The following is a 26,668-nucleotide window of genomic DNA, read 5'->3' on the forward strand; positions in this document are numbered from 1 at the left end:
ATATCAGTAATATTGTACGCACCCGTCAGATTTTCAAGTTAAAAACTACAACGATAGTGATACAATCTATAAGTGTATTACTTACATAGTTACCATAGTTATCTATGGCCTATTCCAGCGAAGACTACTACGGTTGATTTATGGAGATGAGATGTTTACTTCAGTTTCCGAAGTCAACTTCAACAAGACTATCTTCTATCATTCACTAACTGATCTACTTACGAACTCTAATGATCTCAATATTAAATGTATTCCTTTCTAATAAGTGAAAATTCACAATTTAAACTCTCTCAAAATTTCTTCTGAGTTTTTCAAAGAAAATTAATCGTATAAATTTCAAAATTAGAACGAAGGAAGAAACGTGCTTGCCAAGTTTCAAACCTTACAGTCGATTAGCTGTTTACACATTTTTCATCTTCTAAATCATCTCGTACAAATACATTCATAATCTGCTACAAATTTTGGATTGATACATTTTAGTGACTCCCTATTGATGCAATATATACGAATAAAAAACATCCACAATAGTTTTAACTTGTGACTTTACGAATGGCTTGGTTAAATTAATTGTTTACCCTATATTTTCTGAGACAAGAGATAGTTCCAGTAAGGGTTCTAACAATACAATGACGTAATACTCAATCATCTCCACAGCGGGATGCTGGACGCACTGCATCATTGTTGTCGCCATCTTATAACAACAGGGCCCGGGGAAAGATAGAAACCTTTACGCGTAGTTACTGCCTTAAATCTTAAAAAATAACTAGGCCTATGCATAGTCTAGATGGTTAAATTATTAAAGTTTGTGTTTTTTTTATAATCTCTGATGGTGAGGAATGGTTTATTTTTTTTAATTTTAGTAGAATACATAGCTTGAATATGAATGAGGTAAAGATGGGTAGCTAAGTTGTTTGAGCTCAACTAACTTTAAGGTCCCAGATGTAATCTTAAGGAGTCATTTTCTATTATGTTGTAATGCAGATGGTCCAAACTTGTCCTTGATGATTGGGCTTTCAACAAATGATCCTAGCTGAAGAAACAGCTGATCTTAGTAACAAAGCTAAACAGATTATCCACTTCATTAAACAATCACTCTTAATTTATTTCTAGTCTAAAATACGAACACATACTATGCACTGTCTTTGTACATGCTATAATTGCCTTTTATTATTAGCGTAAAAACTGTCCCGGCTAAAGAGTTTGCAGCCTGACCAGTAAAAAAGTGCAAGATCTATTAATCCTTCATTCAAAATTGACCTAAAATACATCTTGCTCTGAAAATACAATCTCAAATCGTACTACAGAAGTTTGACCTTTCCTGTTAGAATGATAATACATCACAAATTACTGCAATTATTTTAGCATTTGTTTTCAAACTCTCATGGGGTGATTAAGATTACTGGTAATGGTTTGCTTTAAACAATTATATCATATCAATGGACCAATTACCAAATTTAAAACAGTTTTAGGGCTATTTGTTGTTTGTTAAAAACATTATTCATTTTCAATAAAATAAATTCTATTAAAAATAAATATTGATTTGATTAGAAATGTCTCTAAATTATGGAATCACTAAATTTATCAACGCCTTTGACAAGATTTTACAACAAATTGTTAGACTCATTTTTATCATTGTTTTAGAATCGTGATGTTGCTCAGGTATAAAGAAACCCACATTATTGATCAACAAAACATAAATTCTATTGATCATCGTTTCCTGTACGTGTACAGTATTCACCAGTCAGTGACGTATACAATCAATACATGTCCAATGTTATCAACCAATACATGTAGATAAGGGGTACTGTTATCTGTTAATGAAATTCACGTTCAGCCTGATTATGAGAACTTCGTTGATGGGCCTCATTAAATAGTTTTATCGAATAAAAATTATAGGAACACATGATTTAATAAATGTACAATTTGATGCGGACATTAACTGAAAATCTCTATCAAATTTGCAAAAAACTCAGAAAGTTCTATTCTATCCTGTCACTTGTTTTAATTAAAAGACTTGTTGTATTTAAATAAACATATTTCTTCTTAAACCCGTCATCCTCAACTCAGATGATTGACACTAATAATTTCATCGGCTCTATTTATATCGATGCTTTTGATTATAGAAACCATGTGAAGGTAATGTTCAAAAATGCATTTGTAACAGGGTTGTGTTCCACAGTTGAAAATGTATTTATTTTAATTCAAGGCTCCAACGCAGTTAAAATGTATCAGTAAAATACTATTATCATCTTCTAGTTCGTTAAAAATATCTCTTCTCCATTATTTTTTATCGAGTGTGAAATGCCAATTAAAATTTGATTTTTAAGAAGATTATGTCGATTCTAAGCTGTTCAAAGCACATTTCAAGGGATAAATGGCTTGTAGTTCAAATAGTCTCGTTGATGAATTAATTAGTGAACATAGTGTGTGGTATTAACTTTGGTTACAAACAATTGTGGACTGTCCTTGATATTTAACGGAACTATTTCATTCCGCTAAATATTTATATTAAAGAAAAAAGTGTTTACACTATTGTATTTATGAGTAATCATTGAAAATCTTTATACAATGATCAGTGAAACTAATTAATTAAGGTCAATGTGTACTTTTAAATGGTGGATTTTGAAATTGTATACCTTGAAATTAATTACGAACGTTTTTAAAATTACTTCCTATATGAGCCATGGAGATTCAAAAACAGGTTTTCAACACCATAAAATATTGGTGAGTGTCTTCAAAAGTCCAATATTTTGACTAATCATTATGAAAGTTTTGATGTAAAAAAGTACCTATCAAGAAAAGTAAAAATACATTTTAATATACCATGATAATATGTCTTTTAATGGCAATATTAACTAACTCAATGGTAAATAATGACTTTCAGTTTAAAAAGTAACATGGTTATTAGGTATTATATAAATGTATTTTTTGAGTTATTGTAATTTATTTGTTTTTTGAAGTAATAGTTAACTCATCAACTAATTAAGTAAATAAACAGTGTACATATTTATACTTTAACACTTTGATCTGAAATGGTGACCGTACGAATGTAGGTATTTTAAGCCAAGTAAGAATGGAGATGAGTGTAAGATGAGTGGCGCTATCTTGAAGTATTGTCTTAAGACCAAAACTTTTCCTTAGACACAGCTGTTAATTTATAGCCCATAGAGCCAATGACAACTGAGGGGCCTACATTTACAATAATTTTATAATATACAGGGTTAGTAAAAAGTCTGGAGACCCATTGTTAATTTTTTAACGGCCCGTACTAGAAAAGTTAAACTCGGCACACCTTTATGGAGTGTTATGAAGTACTTTTTGAGCATAACCACCACTTGGTGTACATCCCCAAAATGGGAGATTTTGGGGAAACTAATTAAAACAGGGGGGGGGTCTATTTTATATTAAAACATTCATATAATATAAAAATAAAGAAACACTGTAAAATAAAAATACAATGACCGGTAATATAGTAGTAGTTATGGGCGGATACAACAAAACAACGAATGTTTGTACATGCAAAGTGTGAGACAAAGCAGTAAGAACGTTTTGGGCGAAGGAAGTTGAATTTTCTGCTTGTGCTTTTTCACGCATCACACCATTATTGGGATCCGGGTGATTTCCGTGATCTCACAAAATAAAACAAACTGTTTCCGCCGAGAATTTTGAGGGAATTCAGCTTCACCGGCGTCGCAATTGTTGATGAGTGAGGAAATTCATTTGTGTATATGTATGTACCAACTTATTTTTTTTACTATAGCCAAGCTAATGTGAGAATATAAGAGATTATGTAATCCGTGTCTATTATTAATTTAGAAAGAGTTATAACAAAAAAAAACTCTTATCTTAAACAAATAGTCAATAGTTTTCTCATAACTACCCATAGGAGGTAACAGTACGTTTATTTTCTATTGACAGATATTTAAGAGCTACAAAAATATTTTCTGACGTTATGAAACTCTTTAACTTTATTTTGATTAGTTGAATATTTTTATAATACATCTTGTTCTCGTTTTTGAGCAATAAAAACAGTATCATCTATTTACCTGGAATTTATAAACTTTATAATTTTTTATGATTGAAAATAAGCGTAAATTAAGAAGTCAGGTGTACCAGATTTTTAACGTCTAACTCCTACAAGCATTTTTGGAGGCTTGAAACACTTTATAATTTATCACTTTGAAGAATCCAAGGCATTTCAATGTCTCAAATTTTGTCTGAGATTCTTATTCAAAAGAATTATGCAAAGTGTGTTACTTTTCTTGGATAATTTTGAACTTCCCTTCTTTAAGGTTATTTTCGTGTTGTATCAAAGGTAAAGAGGTTTGTCATTATACATTCTTATAAAAGTTAAACAGATTTTACTAAAGGTGGACGTTTAATTGTATCATACGTTTCCTAGTTAATTTAACGTTGAATTACTGATATGAATCGATAGTTGTGTTTTTTTATAAATATTACAATAAGTGAATTGCAACAAAATATAAATTAGTTGATAATGTAAAAATGTATAAATTAATAAATTTTAACTAGGCCTAATAGAACTGCAGTTTTTTGTGTGAATATTTATGACTACAATTATGAGTATATTAATTTGTATGCTACAAAAACGTTCAAGCTTCCATTAAATACAGTGAATCTTAAAGCTACCATATTTAAATTATGCAAATATATTGTTATTTATAAGTAAACTAAATAAGCAAAAATAATTATTTTTTTAGTATTAGCAATAATCCTTCGTTTTTAAAATCATGACCTTTTAGCTTTATCATTCTTAATTGTACTATTTTATAATTTGTTATTTGTTATATTCATACTTTATTTTGAATTTGTATTCAATAGTTATTGATATAAACTGTTGAGGTGTATAAATAATTTTTCCAATTTTGACATTCGAAAAAAAAAAAATTTATTCAGGGCCTAACGTCAATTAAGAAATTTTCACTTCTTAAAAAAGTATATAATACTACAAAGATTAAATTTCAAATTAAAATTTGCAAATAATAAGGTTTACAAAAACACCATCTTTTCGGTTTCGTGTATTAGCCAATAAATTGGATAACAACTATTTGTTTCTGTTAGTAATTGAAAACTTTTTCTATTTACACTTCACTACCTTTCATATTTGAACTCTGTATGAACCCTATATTTTTATTGTTCTGTTTATTACAAAACCTGTTCAGTCTTTTGGTTTTATATGTAATATGAAACCTAGAGCCACTCTACCTAGAGATGAATGTCATGTTATTAATCTGATAAATGACTACATGAAATTTGTTCAATTGTTTGTTTGATATTTAATTTGTTTACTTATTTGTATGACCAATTATACTAAATTATTTTGTATAATATTCTGAAACTATATTCCACGAACAAGCAATAACTTAAATCAATTTGAAATCACACAAAATATATGTTTATAATTATTATATATGTTTTATATTCTCGCAACTAAAAAACATTGAGGAGTAAATAAACTAAGTATATATATTAAATAGTAATGTTCACTTATATAAACAGACATAATTACTCAAAATGGACCTCTAAGGAATCTTTTTAAATTTTTTTTAACAAATTAATTGACTCCAACACAACTATGCATTTCTTGAACAATAAAATAGACAACTAAGTTTAAATTCACTTTGTTCTAATACTAATAAGCTACCATAGCAAAACATATCTGTTATCGTAACAACCCACTATTGAGCTCAGTAGTATCGATTCGCTTTGTTAAATTTTATTCGAATACATAGATCCTGTAATCTAAGTGCACAATTCAATTCGTTAGATCCATTTTACTGTTTGTAAAACAGTATCCCTGATGCATAATTTTAGAATTACATGCTTAAAATATAATGAGAGAGTAGAAAATTTTACTTTTCGGCCCTAATATTATTGTTATAAGCAATCTACTTTCGGATATCGAATAAGTAAAGTGTATTTGTACCCATAAAAATATGTTTAAAAAAATGCAATAGTTCTTACAATAATTTTTAACATGGACTTTAATAAATAACCTGTACAAACATATGCATCAATAATAACTCTATATATGTAGTTGACACATTTATGAAGTTATATAATCATTTCCAATCCCCTCGAGGGCAGGGTGAAAATATCCATTGGTAATTATATCCAGTTAGCGATGCCGATAAAGCCGTGAAATACACTTTACCCGATTACATTTACCAACAATACACTTTTCTCTTATCCAATGTGTTTTTATAATATTAAACTATTATGGATACTCTGAAACTATTAGCCTTTTTCTATCCTAAGCTATAACGTAAACAAACAATCATTTTAGATGTTTCATCTTTCACTATGGATAGAACTTAGCATTCCGTTTCCATGCTAACCATTTGCCAGTTTCAGCATAAAATGAACATAATTCAATTGATCTACCGATAGCGCTGATGTAATTTACAGGCTACTGTTGAATAAGCCTACTATTTAACCGAGCCAAGCTTGTAAGACAATTCATAGTAAACTGTACCCTCTTTTTGTCAAAATTTGTGTAAAATTACTAAAATGTATTCACACGTATGCAGCGTTCCGTCGTAATGCTACTCTCTTCTCAGTATGAAAAAAAAAACAGATTTAATCATTAATTTTACTAAGACATAGGTATAAATTACTGCAGAGTTTTTTTTTTTTTTTAACATAATGACTTTTTCCAATATTTTACTATTATTTATATCTGTTAAAATTTCATGGTACATTTAGTGGGGTGCAAAAGTATACCTTATTGTATTAATGGATCGGTATAACACTTAACGAGTTCATTATGTTTGTTAAGTCAATAATATCATTTTTGTTTAATTATTACATAAATAATAAGTAAACTTTAATTACAGCTTATGAACTGCAATACACTTTGTATGCGTATGCAGTGTATAGGATATTCAACCTCCCATTTATAATAAATAACAGGCAGTGATGGAAGGTGTTAGTGGGTAAAACATTAAAAAAAAATTCTCGTACAAACTAATTTTAGACAACGACATTTTCTTTTCATTGCAGCATTATGTAAGTAAACTAAGTATTTCAGCCAGGACAACTAATTTCAACTTTTAGCCTACATCCATTAAATAATAACTAATGAATAAACAGAAATTCAACTATTATAGGACCTGAAATTACCAAGCACTACCTCTGGGGGCTGCTTGAGGTTGTTTAAGGACCATAGCCTTTGAATACTACATGTACACTTCTCATCATATTTAAAATCTAAACCCTATTTTCATGTGTGTTTCATATATGATTTCACTAGATTGGGGTAATGTAACATATATAATTCCTATACTCGTTGACGATATACTAAACAAGTAAATGTTAATCAATCACGGAAATAATTCAAAAGTCAGTAAAGTAAAAATAGATTTCCAGCGAACACGAAAGCACACTCAAATAAATCTGACTTCACGTCGAAATAGTCATCAGATGATCCACAAGGATAACCAATCCACAAGGAAGTCCAAAACTAGACTAAATGTACAGTACTTGCTGATGATTTCATCTCTTGTTATTTAACATATATTTTAAAAGTAATTTAATCAATAAAACTAATTACGACAACAATGTCCTCTAACAATAGCTTTACTTCTCGTATTACGATCAAGTAAAGCTTACGTCGTAAAATTTACGCTACAATTTAATTTAGTCGTCACCAACATGAAACACGTACAAAACCCTGTATTTAATGATTGTATAATAGGAACCCGTATATTTGCTGTATTCGTAGTAATCGTAATCTAAGGTACAATAAAACACTTACCCGCTGAAACAGTCGGTGGTGAGAAGGTCACAGGCGCGCTACACACTGCCGCCGCCGCGACGCTGACTCTACTGTCGCCGCCGCCGTCGCCCACGCCGCCTCCACCGCCCCCAACACCCCTAGCGGGGGCGGCATACAATAACCGACTGATTGCCCGCGACAGTGTACAGTTAGGCGTCGCCCGACATGGTGGCTGGCCTCGTTTAGCGCCAGAAACGTGGCGGGATCTCTAAATATAGAGTAAATAGGGGAACTTGGTAATCAATACTTACAACAGGACGTACATATAAAATATGTTATAAGTCCAAAATATAAGTCAGGGTTCTAAACAGGGGCCGGGTTGGGCTTTTCATATATGATTCTGACTATAGAACCCGCTGATCGTAGTCAATACGAACCATAATAATTTTCTTTTGAATAAGCACCCAGGTGTTTCGGCGTCATAAATTTAATATAATCGGGAAACCAGATTCTGTTCTTTGAAAGAGAAGTAGTCACGATCGATATGGACCGTTGTAATCAAATTTGTATTGAAGTAAAACTTGGTTGAATAACATAATGAGTGTAACATTGCCTAATTTCAATGTTCCCTTATTTTAAAATTATCTATACAGTATATCAATAGGCAAGCATGTTTCTTTAAAAACATTTTTTCTCAGCTTTTGTGCATCGCAGGAAAAATCAATGACAACAATGACAACAAATTAATTTAAAATTATTAAAAAAATTACATGGGCCGTATTGTGGGCTGCTGTAAGTAATAATAATTGCGGTTGCAAAAAATATTGATATAGTGTTTTTTTTTCAATAGGCTATTATAATTAGCTTGCAATAATAGGATTGCCGACTATGTAATTTTATACGATTATGCCAATTTGTTTTGAAATATTAAATGTTTAAAAATGTTTAAATGATCGTTAGGTTTTTTGTAATTTAAAAACGAATCAATATTTTTATTTTTGAAAAACTATTTTTAAAATGCCATTTTCTACATACACTTGCTTAGTATACTATAACAACTATTTCAATAAAAGTTGCACGATCGCGGTTAACAGTTATAAGCAACAAGTGAGTGCTATTTATGCTGAATGTAAGTTAATAATAAATGTGTTCACTTTCAAAGCATACATGCCTACTGGCGAAAACTTTTAGTAAAGTATTCACAAATAAATAATATGAGAATTAATGTTACTTTTTGCAATTTTCTTTGTAATGTTTTAGAAGAATCTCATATACATTTAAATCTGAAGTTTATGTTCGATCTGGGTCGATTCCGTAGGATGAATTTTTCATTGGGCCACCAACTAAAGCCATCAAAAGGTCGACTTGCAGTAACACATCTAGGGTTTGGACTGTTTTGTTACAAATAACGTAGAAAATACCTTTTGGAATATAATAACACTAAAACATAAAACAAAACTATTGTCATTCAATATAATTTTTATTTATCTACAAAGTTACATGTGTTACTATACAACTAATGCGTATTATGTTTAATGTGTTATTTATTTGCAGTTAGTATTGAATTTAAATAAATAATCAAATAGAAAATTAACCATTTGCTTGTTGTTTTTTGTCATGTTATCTAAATATACCAACCAAAGTAGTTTGTGTATTAAAAGCAGACACACAATCAGCAAAAGCAAGAATTGGGTGGATATATCGTTGAAACTTTAGATATATGTCTCAGATTTTAGTCGCATCAGAACACAGAAGCTGTGGAGATCCATCGAACGGTATTTATTTTTAGGACTTATCCAGCTTATATCCCCTCAGTGTGTCTGCTTTAGTGTGTTTTGTGCGAGCTTTTGTTTGAGCGAAGTTACTCCTTGGTATGAGTTTTCATATTTTACTTCAACAACTGAATATGTTTTGTATTTAGCACCGTGCATACAGCTATTGTTTTAGAATTTCCAATGTAGCTTTTACTGTCAATCATGCTATTTATATTTCATTTAACAGTCTTTACCGTGGAATAATCATACATCCGCTAATATGCAGCAGGATAGCCAGGGACAAAATTAGGATTAGTGATAGGTTAAACCATGTTATACACAGTTTGCATGCAGTAGTGAGCCAGACAATAGCAGATTTGAGAAAATTTAGTATACTTTACTTCGGGTGTAACAGGCGTTGATTTATTAAATTGAAGTATAACAAGAGGAAAAAAATGCAATACAAAAAAACCTTTGGGCTGACCAAATTTGTTTTGACTGATTAACTAACAAGAGGCATTCGAAAATTGAAGAATTAAATATATGGTGTATAGTAAAATATTTAAATGTTAACAACAACTTATATGTTTGGTATCAATAAAAGGTCACAAAAAGAAAACTGTAATCTATTTGAATTCGTACAACACAAACCCTGTCTTCTTTAAAGACAAACTATATAATTTGTGTATTTCAAAGTGTATTTTTTTAATCTTTTTTACATATTTCACCAAACTAACGGTCATAACCTAACAGAATCAATTTTGATTTTCTTGTTAATTATTTTTGCCATGCCAAAGATACTATAGATACAGAGGTATATCACTTTACATAATTGTACGTTAAATTAACTACTGTTGACCAATTTCATACAATTATTATAAATCAAATCAATCAAATCAAATCAAAACATCCTTTATTCATTATGTACAAAATATACATGAATAGTGTCAATTCCTAAGAATACCAACATAAAAATAATATGAATAAATAAGCCGTACAACACTCATCGGAAAAAGTCATTGAGCTTATAGCAACACTTGTTATTGCTCTATCGCATGTAATACGTTCAATATTATACAACCCGTACTAAGCAGGCTTGGTAGTCTAACCAACGTAGAAAGTCAGTGGCCTCAGTGGTCATTTGATCTAGCTAATGCATACCAATGAACTGATCTGATCTGGCCTGTGACGTCATGGCTCTATCGCATGTAATACGTTCAATATTATACAACCCGCACTAAGCAGGCTTGGTAGTCTAACCAACGTAGAAAGTCAATGGCCTCAGTGGTCATTTGATCTAGCTAATGCATACCAATGAACTGATCTGATCTGGCCTGTGACGTCATTGCTCTATCGCATGTAATACGTTCAATATTATACAACCCGTACTAAGCAGGCTTGGTAGTCTAACCAACGTAGAAAGTCAGTGGCCTCAGTGGTCATTTGATCTAGCTAATGCATACCAATGAACTGATCTGATCTGGCCTGTGACGTCATGGCTCTATCGCATGTAATACGTTCAATATTATACAACCCGTACTAAGCAGGCTTGGTAGTCTAACAAACGTTGAAAGTCAGTGGCCTCAGTGGTCATTTGATCTAGCTAATGCATACCAATGAACTGATCTGATCTGGCCTGTGACGTCATTGCTCTATCGCATATAATACGTTCAATATTAGGTTAATTTATATTAAATATATATTATATGTTCGTATAATATATGAACATATAATGAAATATATGTTTTCTGACTTAACCCATTAAGCAACAAAGCCTCGTTAATTTAACATTCAAGTGAATACATTTTGTATGTATTTCAGTTATTGCTCACATGACAGTCAAAAGGTCGCCAGGTCGATCCAGCTAATAGTTAGTACGTTTTAATGGTTAAATAATTTATAAATATAATTTTTTTTAAACAAAACGTTTTTAAACGCACTAAAAAGTAGGGCATATTTTTATATGATATTTTTTTACCTAAGAACATGACCATGGAGTTTTGGGAGAGAGTTTTAGAGTATTTGCTAAAGGATATTCTCTGTTATGAGATAATACAATTATTGTTATTTCTGTTTTACAAAAGATTGTTAGCCTTCATTTCTATATTTCCATCGAGATTGTCATTCGCATTATCTACACTAATTACAATATCACACCATTTTTCAATGTTCAGAGGTAAATCTGAGACTCAAATTTTACGCAACTACATCAGCAGAAGAGTAATAATTTGGGAGTCGAAGGCTCAGTCGACTCGATAGCGCCACGGACTTCGGGCTCAAGACAACGATGGTTTGTTCGGATCCTGGTACATGCCATTACTTTTTTCAGTACACTTTCACCCATGTAATGTACCGGCTTACCCCTTACTTTTCTGGATACGTTTTACGTACGGGCAAATACCAGGTAAAGAGCCACCAACCTCTTAAAGAAAATGTACAGTTGTAATAACACTAGCCAATTATGCAAGGAAATGAAGACGATTCGTTATTTTTTTTTATAACTTTTTATCATAAACTAAACACTACCATTTTTTAAATTCTAGTTTCAACGTAGACACAACTTTATAAATATCATAATGACATTGTATACAGGAAAAAGGTAACACCGTTTGAAAATCTAATTTAAAGTGTTTTTTTCTTTAATGTATGTTGTTTCTAAATAAAATACCTCAACATTGGTGGTCAAATAATCTAATTTACCCAGATTTTTATCTTCGGTGTAGCATACGTAGTAAATATAGTACATATCGGTATTGGGGATGATTTGCCGCAATACACAAGAGGACTAACTCTATCACATGTTTACAGACTGATCGACCGCTACCTAATGACCAATCATTATCTAAAGTCATTAATCAATGTTGTTCCGTGGTCATTATCTCCTCTACAACCGCTACAATGAACAGACATCATTACCATTCATGCCACTGATCCTTTTGGCTTGACCATTTCATCGAAACTCCAATCAACTGTACATAATCTGTTCTGATAATCCAGATATAAAATATAAATTAAGCTTGGAACTTAACATAAATTATGTACATGTATCCAATAATTAATGGATACAAAACCAATGGTCCAATGATCCAAAATAAATGGTTTTGTGTGAAGATATATTCCAAAACAGAGAAAGTTCTCGTCATTTCAGATACCTTTCTTTTTTTCTAGATAGGTGGAACTACAGGTAGACCGTTGGCGATTTGCCATAGAATCACCCTTTAAAATATAATATTTTTACGTCCATTCTTTCTTACATACAGATTATTGTAAATACCATTGTGCGTCATAACCACAAGTGGTTAATTACAAAGGTTAAACTCCTCATATGTAGCCTCTGTCAACAACATACACAATGTTGACCTGACCAATTACACCCTGGTCGAGGCTAATTGGGGCGAAAGACCCGTTAGAGCCTCGGAGAGTTATAACACAATAACATGGGCAGTATAACTGTGGACAATATAGTAACTCTGATCAACATAGTAAAGTAGTCAGTATAGCTCTGAACAACGTAGTAAGCGTATCTTTTCTAATTTAACCATATAGTTACAGTATCTCCAAACACATATCAGTGCCACTTAAACACATTATGTAGCCTATGCAATTTAAACCCGTTATCTATATTTATTAAAAACAAGAGTTTTATGGGACCAAATCGTAATTAATGACATATTTGTAATTGTTTCATGCATTAGTTCTAAAGAACCTCATTATTCTCTTTCACAACCATTTGCAGCGGGAGCGAAGCACGTGTATTACGATTTGAGATAGGGACGCTACCTATGACCGTGTTTCAACTTAATAATATGAGTGAAGGATTAGTGTAGCATGAAGTGTGATGCCTTGTATAGCTTTGATACTTTCTAAGACCAGCTCTTTCATTAGTCAGGATCATTTATTGAAAGCCTAATGATCAAGGACAGCGTGGTCTAAATTCGAACGAACAAAAAGCTACACACTTTTCTCATAATCAAACCGGCGACCCAGTTATTCTGGCTAGCTATTAATAAATATAATAAAATGTTTAAATTAGTGAGATTAACATTATTTATTTAGCATTTGAAATGGAAATTATTCAACATTATCGAGTAACATATTGTAATCCCTCTACTTATACTTTTGTCTTGATATAGTTTTCAATAAATATGATACAAAATAATTATCATATAAAAGATCACTTAACATTTCAACAATCAACAAATTATATTTCATAAATTACAATAATTAAGTAAATAATCTATCACAACAAAAGTTAAATAAAGGAACTCGCAGATACATTACCCAATGTGTTGTTTACTGTTTAAATCCTTTTTCGACGTTGAACTTAAAGCAGCGCTTGTTAAGCTTAGAGTCTTACAATCTTGAGAATGCTTAGGATAAGTGTTGCTTTTAACAGGATTAAGGATCCGCTGGAAATAGAGAAGGAAATGCTGGGTTTGATCAATCACATTTGTTATGTTGTGTTGTTAAATAAATTGAGGAAACAGCTAAATATAGTAAGGTTTGTTAGTTTGTTTAAATAAAATGTAAGGTTAAATCGCATATCCAAAACAGCTTAAAATGACTTAATTTTTTTTCTAAAATCATATCAGATCGAAATGACGTTATTCGAGCGTTTCTCAGTACAATACTGGTTTACAGAATAATTCACGTCACTAAAACTAGTCAACGAAGGCAACTCAATAAACTTAGTATATTAATGCTTCTAAATGTGTATTGTGTTTTTGAGCAATTAGCTAATTGAATACTTTTCTAACCAATGTGTTAAAGTAGTACGACTTTTAATATACAGACTGTCCCAAAAGTCCCGGACCGGTTTAATATTTCCAAAACGACAACAGATAAATCAATAAAATTTTGCACATTAACACCACACTAAAAAATCTACTTTTTTAAGGAACTATCAGTTTTCTGTCATATCATGGGGACGTCCCACGAGGAGTCAGAAGGAAATCTTAAATAGGAGCATAGGTCAATATGCACATCAGTTTAAAGGGCTTAGCTAGCAGAGTTCAATGCCGGAAACCGCGCCTCGAAAGGATCACCCGTTACAAAATGGCGGCCGTTCAAAGATTTCTTGAACCTGCCATTTTGAATCTTTGAACGACTGCCATTTTTTACTCAGGCGTTCTTTTGAGCTTGAATTTACGGCATTGTAATCTACTAGTGAAGACCTTTAATTTGATGTGCATATCGACCTATGCTTACGCTAACAAAAATGTTCTGACTCCTAGGGCTCTGCCCCCAAATGCAAATTAAATGAATCTTTGAACCACTGTTACTCTTGACTTGGTTGTCTGTTTGAGTTTAAATTTGCAGCATTATATTCTGCTAGTAAAGACCTTTAATCTGATGTACATGTCAACCTATGCCTATGCTTCTATTTAAGATTTCCTTCTGACTCCTTGCGGGACGTCCTCATGATGTGACAGAAAATTTATATTTCCATAAAAAAGTAGATTTTTAGGTGTGATGTTGATGTACCAAATCTTGTTGATTTATCTGTTGTCGTTTAGAAAATATTAAACCGGTCCGGGACTTTTGGGACAGTCTGTATAATAGGTTACGTACCTTGTTCCGTCTTCAGTCTTTGTGGTATATATTATTGTCTAGACTAAACAATCAAGCGGTGTCAATCAATCCCTTTAATTTAATTATTTGGACGAATAATTCAAAAATTGTATTATTATTGTATAACTACTCACAAAAAGAAATGTTGGCGAGTTGTTTAAAAAAAACTTAAATGGTTCAACACTTTAGGATTGTGTATTTAGGTTAACCTTAGAACGAAATAAAGTTTAATCATGAACAGTCAACATTCAAACTACTTGTGATTCATGTCACACCAATCTCAATTACAAATAGCAAAGAGTAACGCCCATCTTGAATTTGGTTTGCATGCAAATATCATACTTTCGTTTAACTTATCTTGATTTTTTCAGCTCTGGTTTGTTACAAAAATACAAACCTCATATTAATTTATTGTAACTGATGGTTTCAAATTCAATTTAATTTGTTTTGCAGTAACCTTTAACTCTTAAATTTAAAATGTGTGTTTTATTAGTTTTTTTTTCCTTTTTAAGGGATAGTTTTTTATTAGATTTTCTATTTAAAAGATATAAATTACAGGACCGTTTCCGTTGTATAATTACCACTTTGTTATTACAGGTTTAAATTTTATAATTACGTATTTACAAACCGTGTTTATGATTAGGGTATTTTAGATTGGGTTTGATTCGAACGGAGACACAACTTTAAACTTAAATTATGTAAATACATGTATATATGTACATGCAAATTAAATAGAAGTATTCGTGTAACACGAAAGACCCCAGTCCAAGCGAATACTACATTTTCAGTTTAAAATTTTGTATAGCTTTGTTGATTGAGTATTAAATAATTTACTATTGGAAACTATACGGGAATCCTTAAATAATACTAAACCCGTACAACTAAATTTGTAGGCCCCATACTTGCTATTTAGTCTTTAAGTGAAATTGTTAAAGAAAAATTTTTAACTTTGTTCCTTGACCGACAATTGTTTTCCTCTATATAAACAAGTTAAGGATTTAGTTAAATTATATTTAGTGATTACGGTAGTATCTTGCTCTCCTGTCCAAGGTAGTAGTGTAGTAGTTGTTTTGCGCAAATTTATGGTGCAATTATTAAAGACTCTTAACATTACAAGTTATTGATATGCAACGAAAAATCCATTACATCTACATGGCTTCTTAGAATTCAGTGTTCAAGATTCAAGGAATACTAAAGTCACGATTCAGGATAAAATTAGAGATTCCCCACCAGGGAAATACTTAACGTGGCTAGATGTAGTTCCCACTGGGGGCTTGTAGATATGTATAGTCTTGGTGGTATTTCGATAGCTTTGTTGAGGATATTTTGTATAATATACTTAAAGAGCTTCGAAATTTGTTTTACAAATAATTGGCATTGGAATTATTCAAATGCATCCCTATAATATTGAGAATGCGTACACAACTCAAAATACGTATAAAAGTATATTTAAATCTAACTTAATGAAATTAATATAGAGTTATTACATGATGTACGAATTCTAACATTTTTCATGTGTCAAATTTGATTTATTAGATTAGATTAGATTTTTAGGACACAAACACAACAGATTACGTACGTATTTTAAGGTCAACATTTTGCCAATGACGAGTGTTGAATGAAATAGTTTAAAGATAATATTATAATGTTAACATCTTGTATCAGACCCAGATGTTGTCATTTGGCTATCAATTAATTATGCTTTCTAACCACAGATTAACGAAACTGAATAACAAGACCAGAGTTTAGACCGTTTACTAACAACAAACCTGTAATATTGATGCCACTGGTGTAGGTAGAATAAAAACTTAATAAACCATTATGGAGGGAAAATGCATTCAGTTTCAAACTATTAAAAACATTTTTACTTTTCTCAGGATTGAACCTAATATTTTCAGTTTTCCATTCGAGCACTATACACATTCAGTACCCATCTATTATGCCTCATTGCCTTATTGAAAAGTCCGGCTAACGCAGACTTGTTTGATAAAATTACGAAGAGACAGATTTTAAATTAAATGTTCATAGCGTGAAATTACACTTTTTTATCTTTCAATTCAGTAGTTCAAATTCCACTAGTTTATAATCAATAAATATTTCACATGAATTACCACGTCTTTTTATATGGTAACTGTATTTTAAGACACAACAGGGGGTAATTTTGAATGTTTAAAAATAATTAGATTAATAATTGATAAAGCATTTATGCCTTGAAATCTGTTTAAAATTACCATATTATTCGTAAGTTAAAATAATCTTTTCATTCTCTCTTAATATTACTGTATCGACGTTGTGATCGAATTGATTTGATTTTAAATTAAATTGATACCATATAATAAACACTGCTGGATAAACCAAAATTCTAGGCGTACTTTTTTACTAAATCAGTGTGTATCAATGTGTATCAGTGTGTTATGGTTTATATACAAAAATGTTTGTGTCCATCAAACAGACAAATTGAAAGAAATATAGTGAGTTCATACAAACTTTCTTGAGTGAAATAGTAAGACGTTGGTTCTAAGACTTAAATCAAACTTACTAAGTCCTCTATGGGTGAGACTATATACTGAAACACCTCGGACCCTCAACAAAAAACGATGGTTTGTAAAATTTCAAATCTGAGAAGCATCTACACATTTAAACGATAACAATAAAATACATTATTTAAATACAAAGCTGCTGTAGTACCTAAAGTCTTTTATGTCTGACAAATCTATTCAATGAAAATTCCGTTAACGATACTTAGATCAAAATAAAGTATAACAATGGCTCTTCAAATATAATCTCTTTTCAACCCGTCTCAGCCCTTGTAATAAGATTATTGTCTGGAATATCACTTTTTAATGAACAATAACAATCAGGGTTTACTCAGTTTTTTACTGAAATCTTAAGTAAGTCTCCTCTGTATAACATAATTAGACCCTTTTGTTATTTTTAATAAGATGGCGATATTTAAGAATATTTCGATTTTTTTATATTTATAAGGCAGATTTATATTTGCATCGCCTATAAGCACCAGGGTAGATATCCCATACTGTATATAGACCAGCTGTAGTAAATCTTTTATTTAAATGGTTCCTAGCTGAATGGGGCTGTTCTAAATTTATCTTTTCTCTCTTTAGCTATTTAATAGTATATATCCATCTATTTATCTATCTATCTAGACTGTTAACCAAATTGAGGTGGTTACTGTCTGTCTGTCCAGCTGCCACGACTAAAATACTAAACCGATACAGCCCAAATTAAGCACAAAGATTGTCCACATTCCTAGGAATGTCATAGGACTATTCACTTCTCTGTGTTCCTCTCGGGCTACGCCCCTTTGATGTCCAAAGTGTTGATGCGAGGTTTTCAAAAAGAAATATTAATTAGTCTCCATGGAAGCATGAGAAAATTCCCAATCTTTGTTTACCATTGATGTGGCATTTCAATTTAAACCGTCAGAACTGATAAAATGCTTATTTCCCGACTTCAGACAGCTGATCGAAACAAATAAAATACAATATTTTACACAACTATGTGGTAGGTTTATTTGAGTAATTGATTATGGAAATAAAGAAAGATTATATAACCATAAGCTACGGAAATTACGTTATTGATATATTTTAATCTTAACAGTTGGACAATTACAGTGTATGTCATTCTTTTTTGGGAATGTTTGTTTATAAATTCGATCCAATTAACAAGTGTTTGGTTTAAGTGGTATAGTACATCTTCCCGTTGCAAAGCACAGGTACAGTAGCTAGTATAGTATAAAATATCGTTTATTATGAGTTGTGTTCCTTTGGCTGGGTGAACCATTGGTGTAAGGAACAGAAATCATGGTATACGACTACAGTACACTGTTGAGGATCAGCAAAGTTAGTCTTATTTTAATTTAAAAGCTGAATGTATTTTAAAATAAATTAATAAGTTTTATTTTGACATAGGCCTATAAACGGAAAGACCGAGTTGAGCTCTTTGAAAAATCGGGATATTGATAATAAATGGACTTAAGCATGTGGAAACTCGTGTTTACTCAACGGTATTGTAAATAATAAATCTGTATTGTTATAAATAAATCGGCATTGTAAATAAATCTCAATAGTATTGTGGACAGTTAAAATCATTCTAATTACTAAAATCCACCGGAATGAAACTTTTTGCTTGCATCTCTGAAAAGTGAGTTTCGTCTGTTAATGATAGCGTAATCAACAAATCAGGTGCGGAAATACTTTGAGTAAATAGCAGCTCAACAGAGGAATCTAACAATATGACAATGACTGAAACTTAATATATAACGAATGTAGTATCTATTCTATATATAATTCAGTTTTAAAAATCTTTGTACAACTAAATCTAGAGTTCTACTGGACCGATTTTATTAATTAATGGGTCGTTGGAAAGCTTAGGTGGTGTAGATTTGCAAATAATTATGAAAGTTTGTTTTTATTATGATTTATGGTGAAAAATTTCAAAAAAACATGTTTTCCATAAGAAATACATTGAAAACGGTGTTTTTCACACTTTTTATTTGGGTGCGACTTTTAGCTGCCTTTTTTTAGTGTTTCCAAGAAGTGTATGGTATCAATTTGTAGGAAATTTTATTCTCTTTCAGAATATCACCTTCCACTTTGGTCGATTTCCTCACCATTTAAAAGTTATTTGCAAAAAAGCTAAGCAACCTCCGGATTTATAATAATGAGAAAATATTGAGTTTGGGATATTTTTGTTAAACTTTGTACAACTAAATCTAGACTTCTACCGGACCGATTTTGTTAATTAATGAGTCATTGGAAAGCCTTACTCATGTAGATTTGCAAATAATTATGAAAGTTTGATTTTATTTAATATTTGTGGTAGAAAAATAAAAATAACAATAATACATTAAAAACTGTTTTTTTCAGGTTTTACCTTTATTAAATAATTTCAAGAAATACACACAAGGTATTTGTAGGAAATTTTATCTTCTTTCAGAATATCACGTGCATTTTCTACGATTTACTCACCATTTAAAAGTTATTGTCAAATTAGATAAGTGACCTCCAAATTTTTAGTTGTTAAAAATACTGAATTAGGGATATTTTTGTTAAACTTTGTACAACTAAATCTAGACTTCTACTGGACCGATTTTGTTAACTAATGTATCGTTTGAAAGTCTAATTTGTGTAGATTTGCAAATAATTATGAAAGTTTGATTTTATTAAATATTTGTGGTGAATAAAGAATAAAAAGCAAAAATACACTAAAAACTGATTTTTTTTAATAGTTAATATTTTAAAATTTCAATTTATAGTTAACTTTAGGTTGCCTTTTTTGAATATTTTCAAAAAACGCCTAAGAGTACTTTGTAGCAAATTTTATTTTCTTTCAGAATATCACCTTCCACTTTGGTCGATTTCCTCACCGTTTAAGAGTTATTTGCAAAAAAGCTTAGCAACCTCCTAATTTATTGTGGTGAGAGAATATTGAATTGGAGAGATTTTTGTTAACTTTCTACAACTAAATCTACAGTTATACTGGACCGATTTTATTAATTAATAGGTCAATAAAATCTGTGTAGATTTCCAAATAATTAGTAAAGTTAGAGTTTTATTTATTTATGGTAGTAATACGTTTGCCGGTATGAATAATCTAAAAAAAATTATGGTAGTAATAATGGGTTAGCCAGTATGCATCATCTGAAACACATGTATTAACCTATAGTTTAACAGCTGATTGTTTTATTGTTATTTCCTTGATTTTTCTTTGTTTACATTTAGTTGTTTACTATTTGAATTGGTGGTTGAGGTCCGTAAAGTGTGTTTCTAAAGTGATGTTTTTAATCTGTACCATTAATAAGTATTGGTAAGTTAAGTGATGTATGGATTTCATAACCAAAAATTATTATTTTAAACTGTCAATTATAAATTATTCAAATTTAATTTATAATTTACAGTTTAAAATAGTATTTAATATTCGTTATTTTGAAATGTTAATTATAAACTCAATATTTTACATTAGTTTAAAAATGAATAACTTTACTCTTCACTACATGGTTGGTGATGGAAACTGTTTCTTTAGAAGTGTCTCATTTTTATGCCATAAATCTCAATCCAGATACAGTGATATACGATCCACGGTAGTTGATGAAGTCGTCAATAACTGGGACTACTATTGTACTTTGATCGTAGGGGATAAGACATATAGACTAGAAGTAAAAAAACGCGACGGAATACAGAAATTTGATAACCAAAGATACGCCGGTAATGTCGAAATCGAAGCTGCAGCAAGAGTTTTTGACTGCCAATTCAAAATATATGCTGAGAAATTGGATTATTTTGTAACGATGGTGAAGGCACAACGATATATAAACTACGATTCTCAGGAAATGTGGATGCTGGGCATCAAGAGGATATAATCTTACCAAAATCAAAACGTGGCCGTGCATCAAAAATATAGAAAAAGTAAAACATGTTCTGGCAGACGTGAATCAAAAGCTCATAAAAATAAATTGAAGAAACTAAATTATAGTATAGATAAAGATTTACTCCAAGGGGTAAAAAAGTGTTTATCAAGCAATCAAAAGGATGGAGAACCAGAAAATGAAAAAGAAACAGAACAAGATAGTCTGACCAACACTTCACTCAGAGATGATGCAACTTCCTCAACCTCCTTAATTTGTGTATTGGGAATGCCAATACACAAATTAAATTTAAAAATTGGAGCTGTAATAATGTTGCTACGAAATCTTAACACAAAACGGGGGTTATGTAATGGCACACGATTAATTGTTAAAGAACTCAAGCCCAATTAAATAATTTCAGAGGTTTTAACTGGATCAGCAGCACGTGAAATTGTATTCATTCCAAGGATTGACTTAGCACAGACGGACACAGATTTACCATTTGTTTTAAAAAGATGGCAATTTCCTTTAAAATGAGCGATTGCTATTACAATAAACATAGCGCAAGGCAAGACATTGGATAAAGTTGGGATATACCTTCCAGCAACAGTATTCAGCCATGGACAATTAATTGTATGTTGCAATATCAAGGGTTAAAAGGTTTGAAGACATAAAAATTAAAATTATCCCTGGCAAAGAACGAGGAAGATTATTAAAACAATCAGATGAAGTCTTTACAAAGAATGTTGTTTACAAAGAAATACTGTAAATAAAATATTTTTGTAAAATTGTATTTGTTTTTCATTATTTTACTCTTTTAGAAAATCAGTTTATTTTCTAAACAATTTCATTCTTTAAAAAATGTTCAGGTACTTACAAGGACATATATTATGTACTACTGTACTTTCTAGGGACCGTTGTATTTATTAACTACAACGGGCTCTGTTGCTAGTAACGAAATAAGTTAAATCTGTGTGCGAATATGAATTACAGTTTATAACTAACAAGTAGTAACATTACCACTGTTATGGTTTACAACTTTAGGCGTAAAAATAACTAAACTTTTAAATTAAAAGGTTTTTTTTACATTTTTAAACTCTAATATTTACAAAGATCTTAGTTTAACTTTGCTTTATATATAATTCAATCCTAAGAGACGTTTTAGACTAAATAACTACACTACATAGTAGTGTGTATCATCTGAGCCGGTTACGTAAGAGACAGTAGGCTACAGATGACAATGACGTCATGACTTACCTGTCGAACACAGCTGACTGTAGCAGGAGAATATCTTAAGGGTGCCCTGTGTAAGGGCGAATACTCTACTTGAGTTTAAAGTTAAATTTTGCAAGAAATAAATAAATAAAGCTACTCAAAGTATTTATGATTTTTTATTAATACAGTGAACAGAATTACTCAATTTTTGTGTTTTTTTGGAGAAATAGTTTTATCACAAACAAGAATTCAATATGTGTTCAGCAAACCATTTATGAGATGTGTTTAAACCTCACAAATTCATAATATACTGACACCATTATTTTATTTTTTAAGGTGTATAAACCAATGATGGTGCTCTAGTAACAAAAGAAATCGCTTTCTTTTGAAAAAAAAACAGCTAATATTACGAATGAATATAGAAAGTAAGTATTGTCAAAACGTAATGGCGTCATTACAGTGTAAGTAAACACATAAAATATATTTACAAAACTTTCTTTTGGATTTGTATCAATAAAGCTCTGTTACTACTGTAAGTAAAACAACATGCAAACAAAGCTAATGCAAACATAGTAGCTTTTTTCCATGGAACGCATTTATAGTATTTATAGCATCTCTAAATTCACGCGAGATAGAGCTCTAAGAGATCAAAAATACGACTTAACCTAGGCATGTACCCACGAATTTCTTACACAGTTTTCCCAGCAATAACATGGTATCAATTTTTTTGAATAATTGTTTATAATTTTAGTTATTGGATTTATGTTTCAGATTGCTTCTCAAACCACTGTTATTTCATTAATTGTCTCTCATTATTATTCATGTACGGTTATCCATAGATCTTTCATTCAATTAAATTCAACCTGATCCCTAAAGTGCATGATCAGATCTACAGGGTGTTTTTTTAAAAACTTGCATCTTTATTTATGTAAAAACCGCAATAGATAGAAATATGCAGTTTGCGGGAATCATCTATTGACGTAGGGGGACCAATTGTTTTGAATTCAACGTTACATTCACATTCCCCCCTTTCCCCCCCTGCCCCCAACTTAATTTTTTAAATGGCAAGGTACCCCTTGTGACATATCAAATAAAAGAGCATGAAAAAAGAAAATTTTTGATGAAAAAAAATTGAAAATCGGTTCATAAATTTGTGAGATATTTCCCCCCTCACCCCCCCCGGAACTTAATTTTTTTTAATAGCAAAGTACCCCTTGTGACATATCAAATGAAAGAGCATAAAAAAAGAAAAATGTTGGCAAAATTTATTTTTTATTTGATATGTCACAAGGGCGGGTACCTTGCTATTAAAAAACAAGTTATGGGTAGGGGAAAAGGGGGGTGATTATCTCACAAATTCGTGAGCCGATTTTAAATTTTTTTTCACCAAAAATTTTCTTTTTTCATGCTCTTTCATTTGATATGTCACAAGGGGTACTTTGCTATTAAAAAAAAATTAAGTTCCGGGGGGGTGAGGGGGGGAATATCTCACAAATTTATGAACCGATTTTCAATTTTTTTTCATCAAAAATTTTCTTTTTTCATGCTCTTTTATTTGATATGTCACAAGGGGTACCTTGCTATTTAAAAAAATTAAGTTGGGGGCAGGGGGGGAAAGGGGGGGAATGTGAATGTAACGTTGAATTCAAAACAATTGGTCCCCCTACGTCAATAGATGATTCCCGCAAACTGCATATTTCTATCTATTGCGGTTTTTACATAAATAAAGATGCAAGTTTTTAAAAAAACACCCTGTATATTCAGATGTGGTTAGACAAACTAATTGCGTTGTGATTGTTGACGAGATCATTAATCCTCTCTTAGGCAAGACTCTAAAGCAGACAGTATTATACCTTTAATGTATCTCACTCTATGAAGTAGCATAATATACTAGCATAACTTTGTTAACCCTATTGTGATAATGGAAAATCATACTGGTACCCTGTTTGTTTAACAATAAGGCAAAATCTATTTGAACAGCTTTTATAAAATTGGTGCATGTATTGAGGAGACATGTTTCGAGAGTATTTAATTAATAAAATATCTTGAAGTCTCTTCGTACTAGGATTTTTGATGAATGGACACACAATTAATTCATGGTCAATGTTTCGTGTATCAATTGAGAAGATTAATTTAGGACATCAAAAATTACAAAATAACTTGAAAAAACTGCCTTCTTATTGTTTCTTTAGGTCTCATAAAAATATCGATCTAAATAAAACTCTAAATGATATATTTCGTAGGGTCAATTGAAGTTCCGGCAAACAAAACTCAATTTGTATTTGAAATATTAATGGCGAGACGTTCAATTTAGAAACTAATAGCTACTTAAAGCCCGTTTAAAAATAAAATGCCAAAAAAACCTAAATTTTTTATTTATGTTATTTTTTTTTATTCTAAGATATAAACTTTTTGTAGATGCGTAGGTAGTTTAGAATAGATTCCTAACCCCTTACGCATTTACAAAAATTTTAAATCTCGTACTATTCTAAGAGTATGTTTAAAATTCAAATAGGGAGTATGTTTAAAATCTTTGAATATTAAAAACATAATTTACAAACCTAACGATTCTAAATTTTATGTCTATCTATAAATGTATTTATTTTTACAAAGTCAACCATGATATTTCATCTTCTAAACTTATAAGGGACTAACCTTTACAAGTGTAAAAATTGTGTTGCTTTAATAAATGTTCAAAAACTTATGTAAAACTCATATTATCAAAGAAGTTACAAACAAAGTAAGGGCTTGAGGTTTTTAGTTTACTTATACAGGTAAGTTAAAAAACTAATTTAAAATAAATTGTTTGAAATACAATCCTATTAGATGGCGACGAAATAAAGTCGAAATACAAAACAGAAAACAAGGTAATGTTTGGAAAACATTGACTAAGAGTCAATTAGTCTCGATTACTTAAACAACAATGTTGTGCTCTGACCGAATTAAATACTGTAGTTTGTTTATACAAGTTAACTTGGAATCAACATGCTTATCTACAAACATATTCATGTTCATTAGATTAGCGAATTCTAAATAGACAATTATATAAATTAATTGTCTAGAATGTAAAATTGTCTACGTTAAATTTTGTTGACGTCTCCATTGAAAAGTTACACCATTGATCTTTAAGATTAGTAGTTGACTATTACAAAATATAAAACATTTTCATTTGTGTGTTTTGTGTTTTAAACGTTTGAGTGCGCTGATGTTGACAAGCTTCTTCCATTTTAGGATAGGATTTACGATCTCTTTTTTACTTTTACTCTTTGGTTTATAACCCCATAGGACAAGCAATAGTGTGTAATATGTTGCTATATGCAAAAAATATAAACATCAGTAGTGCATAGCAATGAACAGTAAATATAATACTAGAGTTTACGCAAACAAAAAAACTAATAAATTAATAGTAAACTGGAAAGAACTGATTTGAACAGTGTTTCTGGCAGAAGGATTAGAATATAGATTTATATAAGTGATTATGCTCAACGTAATGCTATAAAAAACTTTTCGTTAGGATTTGTACAGTTTATAGGAGATAATAATATAATGAAACATTAATAAAATATATATAAGAAATTTTAAATAGAAACTTCAGAATCAAGTAAAAAGATTATTGCTGTCCTGTTTTCTATTAAGAGTAGTTTTACATAGAGACCTATATTCTGTGTAGATCCAGCATCATGAATTTGCATAATACAGAAAGCAGTTTGTAAAATGTTAATTCCTTTTGTCAGTTTGCAGTTTCAAGTATATTTTCTGATGCCAGTGTTTCCCTTTGCCTAGAAACTATAGAATTACAAAAGCTTTATTGGTGATACATTTTGATTCATACAACAGTTTGAATTAAGACAGCTTACTACTAATAATTATGTTACACTCATACTTTTGTATGTACTGCATACAGACGTTGTGAATACATTAATCCAACAAATACGGATTTAATGTACCTATTTATATTATCTACCATTTCCTTGGTATAAATAGGTATGATTTTGGTAATAAAATAGTTATTAGTAGTATAGGTAT

General features: G+C 30.7%; 1 protein-coding gene across 1 annotated transcript in view; it reads right to left on the bottom strand.

Annotated features, from left to right (window-relative positions):
- Positions 1-7,843, bottom strand: part of LOC129001941 (protein dimmed-like) — a 196,146-nt gene extending 188,303 nt beyond the window's left edge. Inside the window, exon 1 of the mRNA XM_054429383.1 lies at positions 7,778-7,843. The gene's annotated coding sequence lies outside the window, so the exon portion shown is untranslated. The remainder of the gene's footprint in view (positions 1-7,777) is intronic.
- Positions 7,844-26,668: the final 18,825 nt, after the last annotated feature.

This window comes from Macrosteles quadrilineatus, unplaced genomic scaffold (assembly GCF_028750875.1).
Source record: "Macrosteles quadrilineatus isolate MER2022 unplaced genomic scaffold, UCM_ALF_1.0 Scaffold_9__3_contigs__length_116548681, whole genome shotgun sequence".
Lineage (NCBI taxonomy): Eukaryota > Metazoa > Arthropoda > Insecta > Hemiptera > Cicadellidae > Macrosteles > Macrosteles quadrilineatus.